General features: G+C 44.7%; 1 protein-coding gene across 3 annotated transcripts in view; it reads left to right on the top strand.

Moving 5' to 3' along the window:
• Positions 1-14,237, top strand: part of RAI2 (retinoic acid induced 2) — a 43,868-nt gene that overhangs the window by 11,109 nt on the left and 18,522 nt on the right. The window contains exon 1 of one of the 3 annotated variants that reach the window (XM_063182915.1): positions 4,502-4,752. The exons of the other annotated variants lie outside the window; for them this stretch is intronic. The gene's annotated coding sequence lies outside the window, so the exon portion shown is untranslated. Of the gene's footprint in view, positions 1-4,501; positions 4,753-14,237 lie in introns of those variants that run through there. 3 annotated transcript variants of the gene reach the window in all.

Below are 14,237 nucleotides of genomic sequence, written 5' to 3'. Positions count from 1 at the left end.
GCTTTAAATAAAAGACTCTGGAATCTGAATTTTTTTTCATTAAAAACCCTTGGGAAAATTGGGAAAATAGCTCAATTATTTAAATTTATTAAAAAAACCCCAAAAAAATAGCCAAACCAAAAAAGAAAAAAAAAAAAAAAAAAAAAACCAAAACAGGCAATCATAAAAATAGATATTGGCAAGTAGGAAAAAGGTGTTTGTTTTTTTGGTTTTTTTGGTTTTTTTTAAATATATCTTAATGTATAGGTAAAAGAAATAAGTATTTCTCGCTTCTATTGAAAAAGAACGAGAAAATGACAAACCCACAGCACTCCAGGGCAGGTTTTCAAATACCAGAAAACATATACCAATTTTAAACTTTGGAACAGGACATGATTATTATTTCTTTGAGAACAGGAGCCTTCGGATTCCTTCAAAATCTAGTTTAAAGCCAGCAATATCTTTAGTGAAATTAAATAAAGAAATTAATGTGTGAACAGCTCAACTGGTTTTGGGGTTTTCTCTGGTAAATGGGCACTGCTGCACAGCGCTTCAGTTCCTCTGCCTTGCCCGTTACCCAAGAGACAGCCCTTTCCCAAGCAGAATTCTTGCTACATCAGCTCCATGCTGTTTATCTTCTGTTGCTCCCTTGGCAGTTATTATTTCTTAATGTGTTAATTGTAGTTCCTGGACCCTTGTGTGTGCGGGTGTGTAATGCTCATGGTAGTGATGCCGACACGTTCTCTAGTTCCTGGAATCGCGGAGCGAAAATCTGAAATATGGCTTGGGCACAGAGCATCCAGTAAGAGAAGTCAATTAGAAGAATTCAAATAGCATGACAAGAATGAAGTGGGTAATAGGGAAGAGTAGGTGTTGGGTTGGGGTGGGGGTTTTTTAGGCTTATTCAGTTATTATTCCTTCTATGCTCTGGCTTCATGTGATATATATTTTTTTTTAATTAAAACGTGAATTATGTCACTTGCTTTCCACCTTTTAACAGTATTTCACAGTAAATTTCATTCCTAATAGCAAGTAGTCAGGGGTAAGGAATGACTTTGCTGAGTGATGGTGGTTGTTAATTATTAAAAAGAAACCTATGGATTTGAAACAAATTAGACCTCATTAAGCTGAGGTCTGTTTCCACACAGACCAGCAGACATGAAGAAGCCCATCTAGGAGCATGAAAAATCCCACTTTTTAGCTGATGCGTCCCTAGTAGTGATGCTCCTGGGCTGGCAGGGGTGCATGTGCTTGTTTGGTTTGTGTGAGAGATCCCTGGTCTCTGACCTCAGCTCAAAACCCGTGACTCTCCTGGCTCTCTCCCATTTCCCTTGCACTCCTCCTGTCAGCCCCAGCCACCCCAGCCCACCTGCACACCGGACTCCCAGCCCACTCTGGAGGTGGCTGCTGGCCCAGCAGCTGAGCCCACCTGGCTGGGGAAGCCAGTGCCTGGAAAATGTCAGAGTGCACCTTATTGACTGCTCCAGGTTTAGTGAAAGGAGAAACACAGAAAAACTCCTTTTCTTGTCCTTGGTTTTGGAGAGGAGGAGGATCTTTGGCTTGTACCATGGAGTTCTCTCCATGGCTAGCCTGGCAAACTCTGTAGGATACATTTGTTTGTTCCCCTTTACAGAGGCAGGGGTTTGTTTTTCATTTGTCTGGATTTACTTTGTTATTTCAATTCATGCATGACTCTTAAGTTGTTTGTACTTAGAGATTTTCATGGGACTTCAGCAAAAATCCAAAGGGCTGGAGTGATTGTTAGAGAGTACCCTCAAACATATGTAACCATTCCATGCTTTGAGCTGCTTTTTTGAAACTTCTTGGAGGCAATGGGTGAGTGCATCTGCAGGAGCATCCTAATAAGGAGAGTGAAAGGTGGCCTTAAGTGATCATTTTAATTGTATCTTCATAGGCATGCCATGTATGGGCTTTGCTGTTCTGGCTGAGACATCCCCCAAATCTTCTCTGGCATTACAGGCATGACACACTCATATCAGGAGAAGAAACGCCCATTCTGCTGGCTAGAAATCAGCAATAACATTTTGACATCTGTGCAACAGTTTAAAATGAATTATTCAGCACATAGATCGTGCTATTTGAGCAGCCAGCACATCTCTGCCCATTTACTACTGTCAGTCCATGGTGGAGATAGCACTGATGCCAGTGGGAGCTGAGCACATGGGCTGGGGGTAGGTTTTGGCCCATAGCCTGAAACAGCATTTGACAGCACCCCTGCAGAACATGATAGGAATAATCTGCTTTGCCACCAGCAAAAGACTGAAAGACAATGCCAGTCTCTTTCTTCTCTTAGAGTATGTTGAACACATGCAGATCTTAAGAATTAAAGCAATAATTAATTGTTTGACTGTTTGAGTTTTGCTTTAAAAAGTGAGACTGGCATGTAATTTTGATTAAATCAGTGTATTGCATATGACTGTCCAGAAGCCCTGAGCATCTCTTGCCTACTGGGAGTAGAGCCCGAGCACAAACTGGCAGCAGGTCCAGGCCAGTCTCCGCTTCTGCCAGTTTGGGGGGTTAAAGTGAAGCAGTATCTAATCCCTGTCAGCAAAGAAAATTCATAAGATTCACGATGTCAGCAGCATCTGATTTGGAAAAACTAGCTGAAGTGCTGTAAGAACACACTTTGGAGAACTGCAGATGGGGAACTGGGAGGAAACAGATAACTAAACACCAGAACAGTCCTTCCCTGCTCAAGACAGGCATTGATGAGAGAAAGTGGACATTTATCTTAAGCTTGGCTTTCTAACTCAGCAAGGTCATCTGAATTACAGCAGTGTATGTGTGGTGAGATTCTAACATCTGTTATTTCACAGGATGTCTGTTCCCTGTAGCTGCGTTTTTAAAAATAAAACGCAGAACTCAGTATGGAAATGTTCTTTGCTATGGATTACTGTCCTTTTGTTGCCCTTCTTTAAGGACTATGTTGTAGCTGTTCACTGATGCTTATCTCACAGGTGAAAATTCAGGAGCCCTCAGATAGCATTGCAGTGTGCAGCAAAATCATCTCCCTGTCATTGTCCATGTTTTTCAGTTAGGTAGCTAAAAATGCCTCAATTTCTATCTGCTCTTCCATTTATGTGTAAGAAGTAATACCCTACTGTGGAAGGAGCTCAGTGCTGTACATGAAAAGGCAAGACATATTATCCAGGTAACTGTAAAACAAGTGGCTGGTATAATGAAAGTTAAGCAAACCCTTATGTCCCCTGAAGTCAGTAGAATTTAAGCACAGAGTTAAGGCTTGCTTGCAGTAAGGATATATCCTCTGATAGGAGCACTGTAGCTGTAAGGTTTTTGAACCCATGTGTGTGTACAGCTTTATTTTCAGAATCCCCAGGAGCTTTGCAATTAGCTGAAAGGAGTGTCAGTGTGCTGTGCACCTTGCAGCAGTGCTGCCTGCTCAGGTGTGGTGCTTCAGCAGGAGCTGGCTCCCTCAGCCAGTCCTGGGCAGAGGATGCTGCAGCTGCAGCTGCAGCTGGGTGTGAGCTGGGCTGTGCAGCCCTGTGTGGGTATATTTTATAGGGACTGGAGTCTGTTCTGGCTTTTGTAGGGCTGCCATCACCAAAGTGTCTGAACCTTCTTGCTGTCTTGCTGTCTGCTCACCATTGCTGTGCTGGGGCAGGAGGATGTTGTCCCCCTTGGGCAGGGAGTAAAAGAGGCACAGAGAGATGTCAAACCTGATTTTAATGCTTATTTTTGTGTTGGCATATATGGACACATCTCTGGGGGAGGGTTCCAAACCTCCTGTCTGCATAGTTTGATCCCCATCTGCTGTTACAGACTTGGTCCAGAGTTGCCGCTCCCATGTGCGAAGGTCATCGTGTTCATCTCCGTGGATGTTCATCTCCCCTGTGTCAGAGCAGAATTCAACGATGTGCCTTGCTGGTGTAGATGTGGGATGGTGAGGGAGGAGGGGAATGTGCAGTCCAGAAAAACAAGGAGTGGGTTAAATAGCCTAAGTAATCTATGTATCAGGGTGGAAAAGGCTACCTGGGTTTATTGCCACTTGATTGGAAGGATGTGTGTAGCCTGTGTGCATCCATTAATTAGTGATGCAGTTGCTCCATGCTGGTACCAATAAAACCTTAATAGTACATGATACCAGCCTGTGATTGCTTCCTTTTTTCCACATCCCCTTGTGAGGATGTGTATATATCAGTGCAGCTGTGCCCTGCATACAGTGTGGATGTGCTGTGCCTGCCTGCACAAGAAGAGGACAGTAAAATAATTCAGCGGGTTATTACCTCCCATGTGATTTTTCCAAGTGTTTATAAAAGGATCTTTGATATGCAGCACTCTCGAATGTGCACAAAATAAGCAGAGTTGTTTTCTTTCCTTTTCCTGAGACATACTAGTTCTTAAAATGGCTCCTGAGCAGCCTTTCCTAGGTACATGTAGCCACTGCAGCTGATGGTTTAGCAACAACAACAACAACAACAAGGAAAAAGGCTGTCCCTAGTTTCCTTTATATGCACACTGTGCAGCTTTTCAAGCAGTGCATCAAACACTGCTGGCTGGAAATTTCCAGGCCCATTTCCTCCTGCCTGGTGCATGCTCATAAAGCAAGATTGTCTGTACAGTCTGGAGCTGCAGTACTGCAGAAAGTCAATAAAGAGCTGACCACCTCACCTCTATCAAAAGCAGTTGAGAAGCCCTGCCTCATCTGCCTTATTAAAACTGCACTTGACTCCTGCAGAGAAACCTAGTTGGAAACCTTGAAGAGGAGGGATAAAAAAGGAGTCTGAAATTGCAGTGAGTATTCTACAGCTAGGTCTTCCAGTAAGGTTAAAGAGTGCATATTGTGAAATAAACCAAAAATGCAGCTTCATTAAAAAAGGGAAATGCCTGAATTTAATGCAACGAACTTCTTCTGACTTTTCCTACCTGCAGTACAGCACAGAGATATGATTAGTTATTGCAGCAATGAGCAGATTTAACTAGCTCCCTAATGCATTTGTATTTTGAATTTAAATATGTATATGCCTACATATGCATGCGTGTTTATGCTTATATATGCATTTGTGCAGGAAAAGGCATGATGTAGAAATAGATGCAAGAGGTAGAATTTGTAATGCTACATGTCTTTGAGTGTGTGTTTGAAAGGATGTTTGGGATTTTTCTCCTTTCCTTTATGTAACAGTAATTGATTAAATGTTTGCCAAGCTTTCAGTAGCATCTACTGGGAATCATCACCCTCACCTTCCCCAGGCATGCCAGCTTTTTTTCACCTTGAAATGAAAAAAGAGAGAACTTTAACAGAAAGATCATTGCTTTAGCTTAATATTGTAAGATTTCAGAGATTGAATTTTCTGATAGTAATGAAATGAACCCTGAGTTGTGCCATGAATTTGATTGCAGTTAATTTGATTTTTGAGATGCTCAACAAAGCTTGCCCATTAGCTTTAACCTCACATACTTTGGATTTGTACAAACTGGTATTTTATGTATGTATGGGTAGAGATACCATGAAAATCTCTCTCTGGTGGTTCGTTTGCTTGTAACATTTACTGTCACTGAGTACTTACTAACTATAAGTACTGACTATAAGTGCTATAAGTACTTACTTACTAGTTAGTACTTACTTACTATAGGGCTGTTGAAAATAGTATCCATTGAGCTGCTGACCAGTAATCCCACTTTGTTTATTGCTTTCATGGTGCAGGGATAGCTTTCCTTCCCAAGGAAAAATACAGCTGAACATCTCAGCCAGGAGGCACACGCAGACTCCATCCTGCAGTTTTTTCCAGTTCTCACTCTCAATGAGCCTGGTCACATGAGTAGCAGTGACTCTTGTCAGAAAGGAGGGTTTTTTGGCTGAAACCCACCATTTCTGTGTATGTGATTTGCCTCCTCAGACTTCAGAGTGAACGTGTGCTTCTTGCTTGTGTTTGCCAAAAGGCAACAACTGTGGGGTGGGGTATTCCCCAAGGTGGTCCCAAAGTCTGGCCTGTTCTCTTTGCATGATTTATTCTCAGTCAGCAGTAGATAAGATGGTGGAAGATGGCCTTTTATATATATGTGTGTATAAATAATACCAGATGCAGATAAGAAACTATTTGGTGATGTCAGACAACTAAAGACGTAAGGCTGCAGATAACTGGCATAGTATTATGGAGTTGATCATGTGTGGGAAAAACAGGAGGAGAATTCTGCTGCTGGGAGAAGATAGGTCACTATAGGGAAAAAACTACAGAGGCTGCAGTTTCCAGAACAGGGGAGAAACAAGATAGGGAGGGAAGAGATGAATGGCAGGGGCACGCAGGTTGGGAGTGTTGCCAGAAGTTCTCCAGGCAGTGGGCAAAGGGCTGAGCTGCCAAGGAGATTACTGCCATGAGCTGCTCCTGGGAGGTCCTGTGAGCAGGGGGAGGCAAAGTCTCAACAGAAGTCAGGGGATATATGACTTTGTGATGTGTGGAAGGGAAATTGCCCATAGATGGAAGAAGGGTTGGATACCTGACTGGAAAGAAGGCGTTTTGTCTGGATCTGTGCCATTGGAGTACCGACAAGCACTTGTGGAGCCAGGAGCCAGGCTGGCTCCTTCCAGCTCCATCATCCTGAGCAAGCCTGAGCATCCTGAGCAGGTTCATTTCCTGGCCCCAGCATGGAGGGGCCTGGGACAGCCCTGCTCCTCACTTGGGTGCTTCTGTGTCCCGTGGAGGGCTCCTAGAGGTCATGCTGGCTGCTGCAGGGGCAAGACCAGGGCATGTGCCCGTCCCCTCCTGTCCACCTGAAATAATCTGGCCTTGGTGGAGTGGAGCACTCACAGCAGGGCTGAGCTGAGAGGCCCCAGTTCAGCAGGGTGAGTGCCAGGTACCAGGGTGTGCCTTTGCAGGGAGCTGCCATCCCTCTGCAGGATGCTGGCATGCCCACACCCCTGCAGCATCTCCTTGGATCCTGCCAAGTCACAGTCCAGCGGTCACCCTTGCTGACTGCGTGGCAAAGAGAGGTTTTGTTATTCATAGCTTAGTATTTTATAGAGTTTGGGTTGTTTCTTAAATTCTCTCCATTCTGCTTTTGGTGGCCCCATCTGAAGGCACTGTGTGCAGTTATTTTGGTCAGAATTAGGCAAACCCCTTCAGCAGCAGAGGAAAGCAGATAAAACATTAGACAGAAAGCACTGATGACTCTGATGACAGCATGAATCCTCACCAAAAAGGATGATACTGCTTCCATACTGCCACAAAGTTAGACTAATTCAGAGGCATCATGTCCGATGTCTCTCAGCCAATGCCAGCCAGAAAGGAAACAATTTTACACATCAGCAATTTTTTATGATTAATAATATTATCCTGCCTTAATTGAAAAATGGGCTGGTGCTCTCAAGAAGAAATTAAGCTGCAGGAATTAGTATCTAACCTCTTTATGATGAATGTGTATTTTTACACACTGCATATTACTGGCAGTGCTTTTAGAAAGAATCGTGCCGTGTATTGTAATAAAAAATTGTCCTGCATTGTTTGTAGTTGCGTGGCACCATTCTGTCTGGCTGACTTGGCTTTAAGAGCCTGAACGCTTGGGAAGAAGCAGTGTGAGGATGCTGAAATCCTTTTAAAGGGAATTTATGTACAAACAGGAGGATGATGTGTAGGCTCTGAGCTCTGCTATCAGTTGTTATTGCTGAGAGATATTCACAGGGAGTCGATGCCAGATGGAGCATTAGCCATTGCTGGCCTCAGTGCCTTCGTGGGAAGTCGGTCATAAAGTCAGTGAGGGCTCCTGTTTGTGGGATTTTTAAACACCAGTGAATCATTTTATGTAGTAAAGCAGTTGTCATTGGGTGAGTTTGTGTAAAGGTCTTTGTGAACCTCTTTCTACCAAAACAAAGCTTCAGGAGGAGAGGGAGAGGCGATGCTGAAGGACAGGGAGATTTGTTATGCCAAGAACAGAGCTAGCAGTTCAGCTCTGCTGAGGTTTGCCAGGCACCCAGCAGGAGCAGGGAGCTGTCACCAGAGCCTGCCAGTCTGCCTGCAGCCACGGGTGGTCCAGGGGACAGGGGGAGCCATGGCTTCAAGGCACCATGCTCCTTCCATGTGTCCTGGCACTTTGTCTTGTGTGGAGCAGCCCAAAGAATCCAGGATTAAAGAAGATGAGGTGGTCTGGGTCTCTTAGTTGGACAGCTGGGGACAGCACAAAGTCAATAAAACTGCTTTCAACTGTACTGCTGGCACCATCCACATCTCCTGCAGGTTTCTTGGAGGACCATCACTTCAGCAGGAGACTCACATCATGTGGTGTGTTTCAAATGCCTTGTTCCCTGAACATAAAACACTCAAATGACCACTCATCAACTTAAATATTGCTTACCCAAACCTTTGAATGTTGTGTGTCAAATCTCCCTGGAAACACACAGTGAAACATAGATGTCTGTGGTGGAATCGCTGGTGCTTTCCAGTGTCCCTGGGCAGAAGGGTGTAAGGAGCCTCCTCCTCTTCTTCATCCTGGAATAGTGGGAGGATCCTCGTGGAGAAATATGTACTTGGGTGGTGCCATCTTTCCTGGAGGGAAAGCTGCCCATAGTTTGGGGCTGTGTAGGGAGGAGGAGGGTCTGAGCAAGGAGCCAGGAGTGTCTGTGGATCCGGGGGTCTCACTGGCTTTGCCGGGATGTGTGGGAGCACAGTGGGAGCAGCCTGGGCAAGGTTGTCCTTCCCTGCTCCTTCTTGGGCACAGCCCTTTGAACTGTGCCTGCCATGGGGACCCCAGGATCCTCCCAGCCCTGCTGAGGGGCAGTGGTGGCTGGCTGGGGCTGGCAGTGTTTCCCTGGTGTCACTGCCTGTGTAGGCTGGTCCTGGGGCATCCTCACACCCATTCTCTGGCATCTCTACATTTGTAGCCAAGGTCTTCTTACTTACCTCTTCCTTTGTATTTCAGCCAGGTCCCCATTAAAGCAGACAGTGAGGAAGTCTGCATTAAAATGCTTCCTTCCATCCGTCTGTCCTCCCCTCCTCCCAGCCCCATCCTCCTTGTCCCTGGAGGAAACACTCGTCTTTGCCAAGATCCTGCCTCGCAAAAGTAAACAATATGAAATTACAATAAAATGTTTTGATTTGCTGGGCCTGACATTCAGAAGCTGCACAACAGAGACTTACAAAAAAGGATTTTCTATAGATAGCCAGTGTGAGAAAAAAATAAATCTCTCATATTGGGCGTTATTTAGATCCAAGCATCAGGGCAGCGTGAATGGGAAACAGAGGATTTCGTTGCCAAACCTGAAGGTTCTTGGGAGGTTTATGCTGCAGCATCTGTCAGCAGCTTTGTGCCTGGCATCTGTGGGTGACTGGCCTATTGCACAGTAATGTCAATATTTGGGACTCTTGTCCCTGTGTGTGTATATGTGCTGTTGTTGCTTGATGCTTTAAGACTGGGTAGTGGACTGAAAGCCCTCAGAGGGAAATAGATGAGCTGAAACTTGTTTCCTCTGGGGCTCTTCCACATAACTCAGAGGAAGGCAAACAGAAATGGAGGTGTAATCCCTGGGAGATGAGCTTCCTTGGGCACTTGTCAGTTTAGCCGGCTGGGTAATCTGCTCTGTCATCAAGATTTGCAGATTAGCTCTAGTGAAGCTAGTTGGCTTTGACATTTCATTAGGGAAGTTTTCCACAGTTTTTCATCCTCAGTCTTGGGGCTGTAAATTATGGCTGATGTATCTTTGTTATGTTTACACCTTCTAACATTTATGCAAGTAGATGATGGGGCTGCAAACATCTTATCTGATGAGGATTTTTTAAATCATTGCTTGTTTATGGAAGACTAACTGGGTCAAAGGCTAATTTTGGGAAGGATTTGCTTTCCCCAGTGCTAACCAATAAATTTTCATCTGGATATCGTAAGTTACCCAACCGTTATCTCCTGAAATGGGGATAAAAGCAAACATCATTTATCCTATAATCTGCAAATATTTTGAAAAGTGAACTGGAATATCAATAAAAGGGCTTATCATCAAGGTCTTGTGAGAACTCTTAAGGACTTTTGTTTAGAAAGGAGAATGTTAAATATAGAGACAAGAACTGTGTAGATGAGGGGGAATATGTACAAGTGACAGCATTGTAAATTGTCTCAAGGGTTCAAGGGACCGGGGAAGGACACTGTGTCCTGAAGTCACTCCTTCTCAGAGATGTCTCTGCTGATAAGTGCCAGTAGTTGTTCCTTGTGACAGTGATCGAGTGGGACAAGGCAAAGGATCACCCTGTGGGCTCCTGCAGTGGTGAGCAGAAATGGGGATGTGGCCTGGGTAATTTATGAGGGCTGGACGTGCCCTCGCTCTTTCAGTGGCTGCAGAGGACAGATCCGTGTCCTTGGAGCTTCAGAGGCTGTCCCTGTTATCCTCTCCCTCTGGAGTCCCTTTTCAGATGCCCCTCTGAAGGGTTGCTGCCCTCAGGGCTGGGAGTGTAGGCTGTGTGAGCCTTGGGCTGTGTGAGCCATGGGCAGTGTGAGCTGTGTGAGCCATGGGCTGTGTGAGCCTTGGGCTGTGTGAGCCATGGGCAGTGTGGGAGCTGTGGGACCTGTGGGCTGTGTGAGCCATGGGCTGTGTGAGCTGTGTGAGCTGTGTGAGCCATGGGCTGTGTGAGCCATGGGCTGTGTGAGCTGTGTGAGCCATGGGCAGTGTGGGACCTGTGGGACCTGTGGGCTGTGTGAGCCATGGGCTGTGTGGGAGCCGTGGGCAGTGTGGGGGCTGTGTGAGCCATGGGCTGTGTGAGCATGGGCTGTGTGAGCTGTGTGAGCCATGGGCTGTGTGGGAGCTGTGGGACCTGTGGGCAGTGTGAGCCATGGGCAATGTGGGACCTGTGTGAGCCATGGGCTGTGTGAGCCATGGGCTGTGGAGAATGTCCTGCAGAGGACCCCTCTGGGGACAGCCAGGAGAAACATGTGGCCCAAGGCATTCAAGGCAGGGATCAACAGGGACACAAGGCTCCACTTTGTGCAGGGACATCCTTGTCCCTCTCTGGCCATGTTGCTTCCTCACTTTTGCTTCTCTCTCCTTCACTGGTGCTGTCTCACATCTTTGCTTCCTTGTCAGCCTCCTGTCCCACAGACATTGTCAACAGTGGCATATGGGTGCTGGCACCTGAAATCTGCCTTAACGCACTGCCTTGTACTTCTGTTACAAAACCGCGAGTGAAAGGCAAAGTTTAGTTAAAAATATTTGCCGTGCTCTATTCCAGCTGAAAAATATAAATAGAGTTAACATAAGTGTTAATAGATGCTGCATATCTTAGGGCTTCCGTGATTTATCCATCAATTATATCATTGTAAACTGAAGGTGAAGTTGCACCTCCAGAGTCTGGGATAACAAATGATTCAGCTGAACTTCTGCTGAGTACTTCTGTTTGATTACTTTCAGTGAGTGAAAAGGGTACAACCAGTAAAAATGTCCTGGATTGGGCAGCTGGCAGCTGCATGGGTTGGTTTGGCCTAAATCAGCAGTTCCTGTAGCATGTATTCCTGTGTCCAAAAAATGGAGAAATGTTGAAAATAGAAGTTTGTGTGTATGTGCCCATGTGGACATATAGACACATGCTGTTCCTGTAAAAGGTAAATATCAATTCTGATTATCTTTATATTGATGTAGCAATTTAGAAATAGCTTTCCAAGAGAAGGTATCTGCCGTGTTACATTTACCAGCATAATGAAATCAGACAAGTTTTCAGTCCATGAATCACAGTACAGTATTTGCCATTACAATTTCTATGCTTGTATTGAGCCAGCAACACTATCCAAAGAATTTTATTAAATCAAAATGATGAAATTGAAAATCTGTATTGACTCTTCTTTGGGTCTTTCATGTTCTTTTGTGCTTTGACTTGGGAATAAATTTAGTTTGTTTTTCAGACTCTATTCCCCTAGTTACTTTATTTCTCAGGTTGAAGGCTGTCTGTAAAATCTTACAGTGCTGTGTCGTAAATCTCAGGATGCTGCTTGTGGTGTTTACTGGCTGCAGCATAACACACATTGTATAACAGTCTTTATTATTGTGGCTATTTGAGAATTTGAAGCTCAAAGTGGGTCCAAGCAGACCACAGGAATCTGTGACTTCAAGGCAATGATAAGAAATTTCTTGATGGCTTAGTAAGAGATAACACAAATTTAAAGTTGATTTCTGGTCATCACAAGAAATGCTATTGCTTAGGAATGGCTTCAGTGGAGTATTCTTTCCTTCTAGAAGGCAAACTAGGGGAGATTTGTGTATGGGATTGACTGCAGGCAGAAAGTAAAGTATTTTTTTAAGAGCCTTGAATGTTGTTCTCAATACATTTTTGTTCCACAGAAATGCAGCTCCTGCAGTTTTAGCTGGGAACAGTTTTGCAGCTCACACTGTGGAGATGCCCTGGGACTCCACTCCTTGCCAGTCACTTTGTTTGAGCATTCAATCCAAATCAGACCTTCACAACTGAATTTTGGAGAGCCCATGGAGGCCTGTAAAAGAGCATGGTCTGCCCAAGTACACCTGTTTACATGGTCTGGCTTTCTGTGCTATGATCTAGACAAGCCTATTCTTCAGAATTATGAAAATAGATCACTTCCTCCATTGTGTTCAGAAGGATTTTTCATACATCTTTGTCAACTGCTTTAGAAACACAGTAGACATCCCTCAAGGAGTCTTAATTTCTGCAAGATAAGGGCACTGCCCAGCAGCTCTATATTTGTCCCTGCTTCTGTATCTTCCCTAACAAATTCAGTTTTCCACCATCTCTACTTCTAGTGTTCTCTGCAGCTTCATTCATCTTTTCCTTTGGGTCAGCAGCCCTAGGTTTTCTTCTTCCATTTGCCTCTTCATCTTCCCTACATATTTTTGTCTAGGGGGGGGCAGGAGGGAAGGTGTTCATTTGGGTTTTCTGTTTGGTTGATTTTTTTTAATGCCCAGAATTCTGTCTTGTACCCTGCATCGTCTTCACTTTTCATGTGCATCCCCAGAATTGCATTCCCCAAATGGCATCTCTCTGCTGATGCCACATTTCCACGTGCTACCACTTCCTCCCATTGCAGCTAGTCCTAGGAATAAATCATCAAGGCCACTATGTCAGCAGAGTGGCCTTTCCTGGGAGGATGAGTGAGGTTTGAGATGAGTGGTGGTGTTCTGCTGGAAGGCGTTTGGTGACTGCTATCAAGTGCTCCTTTGATCTGGAGACAACTCAGAGATCTTCACAGTTCTGTGGTACAGATGTCAGAGCTCTGCATCCTTCCTTCTCTTTTGCTCCTTGCTTCAGGTTTTTGGGGCATGCTCTGGTCTCCACAGGACTGGTGTCTGACCTGCTTTCAAAGGTATCTGCCTCTCTGGGGTTGATCCAGTGCAGCTCTCTGAAGCTGTTGCGCCAGAATTCCACCCAGCTGACTGCAGGGCTCCACAGCCTGCGGGACCTGGTGTTAGAGCCAGATGTGCTGTTCCATAAGGACCTGCAGCTGACTTCCAAGGCACTTGTGGAGAAAGTGGTTATGCCTACTTGCACAAACCCAGACAACATTTAATTACTTCTTACAGCCCTGTTCTTAAGGAAAGGGGTTCCAGTGATCTGAGATTAGCTGGAGAATGGTGTGGCAACCTGATCTGTTAAATAGGCTGAAAAACACATTCAGATGCTAGTGCTCACTCATCAGCACAGTGAATGTCTCTGGGTTAATAATAGCTCCCTTTTTTCTTCATTTATCCCCCAATTTTACCCTCTAATGGAAATCATGCCTGTCACATGTTTAAAACAGATTTTCTTCACTGTGCGTATGGAGGAAGGTAAAGGAAGTGATAAATCTCTAAAAAACAATATGATAAAATAAATCCTCTCTTACTAGGGGGCTAGATATTGAGCTTTTTACTCCTTTGGAGTCTTGATCTGTAGCTGGCCCTGCTGACTGTAAGATGACTTCTGCTGCAGCAGGACTTGAAGTGCCAGAAACTACCCTCTTGCAGTCACATGGGAACCCCAAAAACTGAAGCTGTAGATCACCATATCCAGTGAATATCTGGTGTGTTGTCTGTCAACAAAGAATAGATTGAAGGAACTGAAAAAAAACAAACAAAAAGCAATCCCCAAAAACCTAGTAAAAATTGCCCTGTGTGAAACAAAGTAAATAAAAACTTTGGGGTTTTGAGACTTTATGTCTTTCCCTTTTTTACCTTCAATAATCTGAAGAAAATCCATCACTATTCCTACCTGCTTCTGACACAGGAAATATTTTATATTTAGTTATTTCCCTCTTAGCATCCTATCAATAACAGGATCAAGCTGCTGACTACCTGCTCATTCCTT

This window comes from Melospiza melodia, chromosome 2 (assembly GCF_035770615.1).
Source record: "Melospiza melodia melodia isolate bMelMel2 chromosome 2, bMelMel2.pri, whole genome shotgun sequence".
NCBI lineage: Eukaryota > Metazoa > Chordata > Aves > Passeriformes > Passerellidae > Melospiza > Melospiza melodia.
The sequence above is the reverse complement of the archived record's forward strand: the minus strand, read 5'-3'. Positions and strand labels throughout refer to the sequence as shown.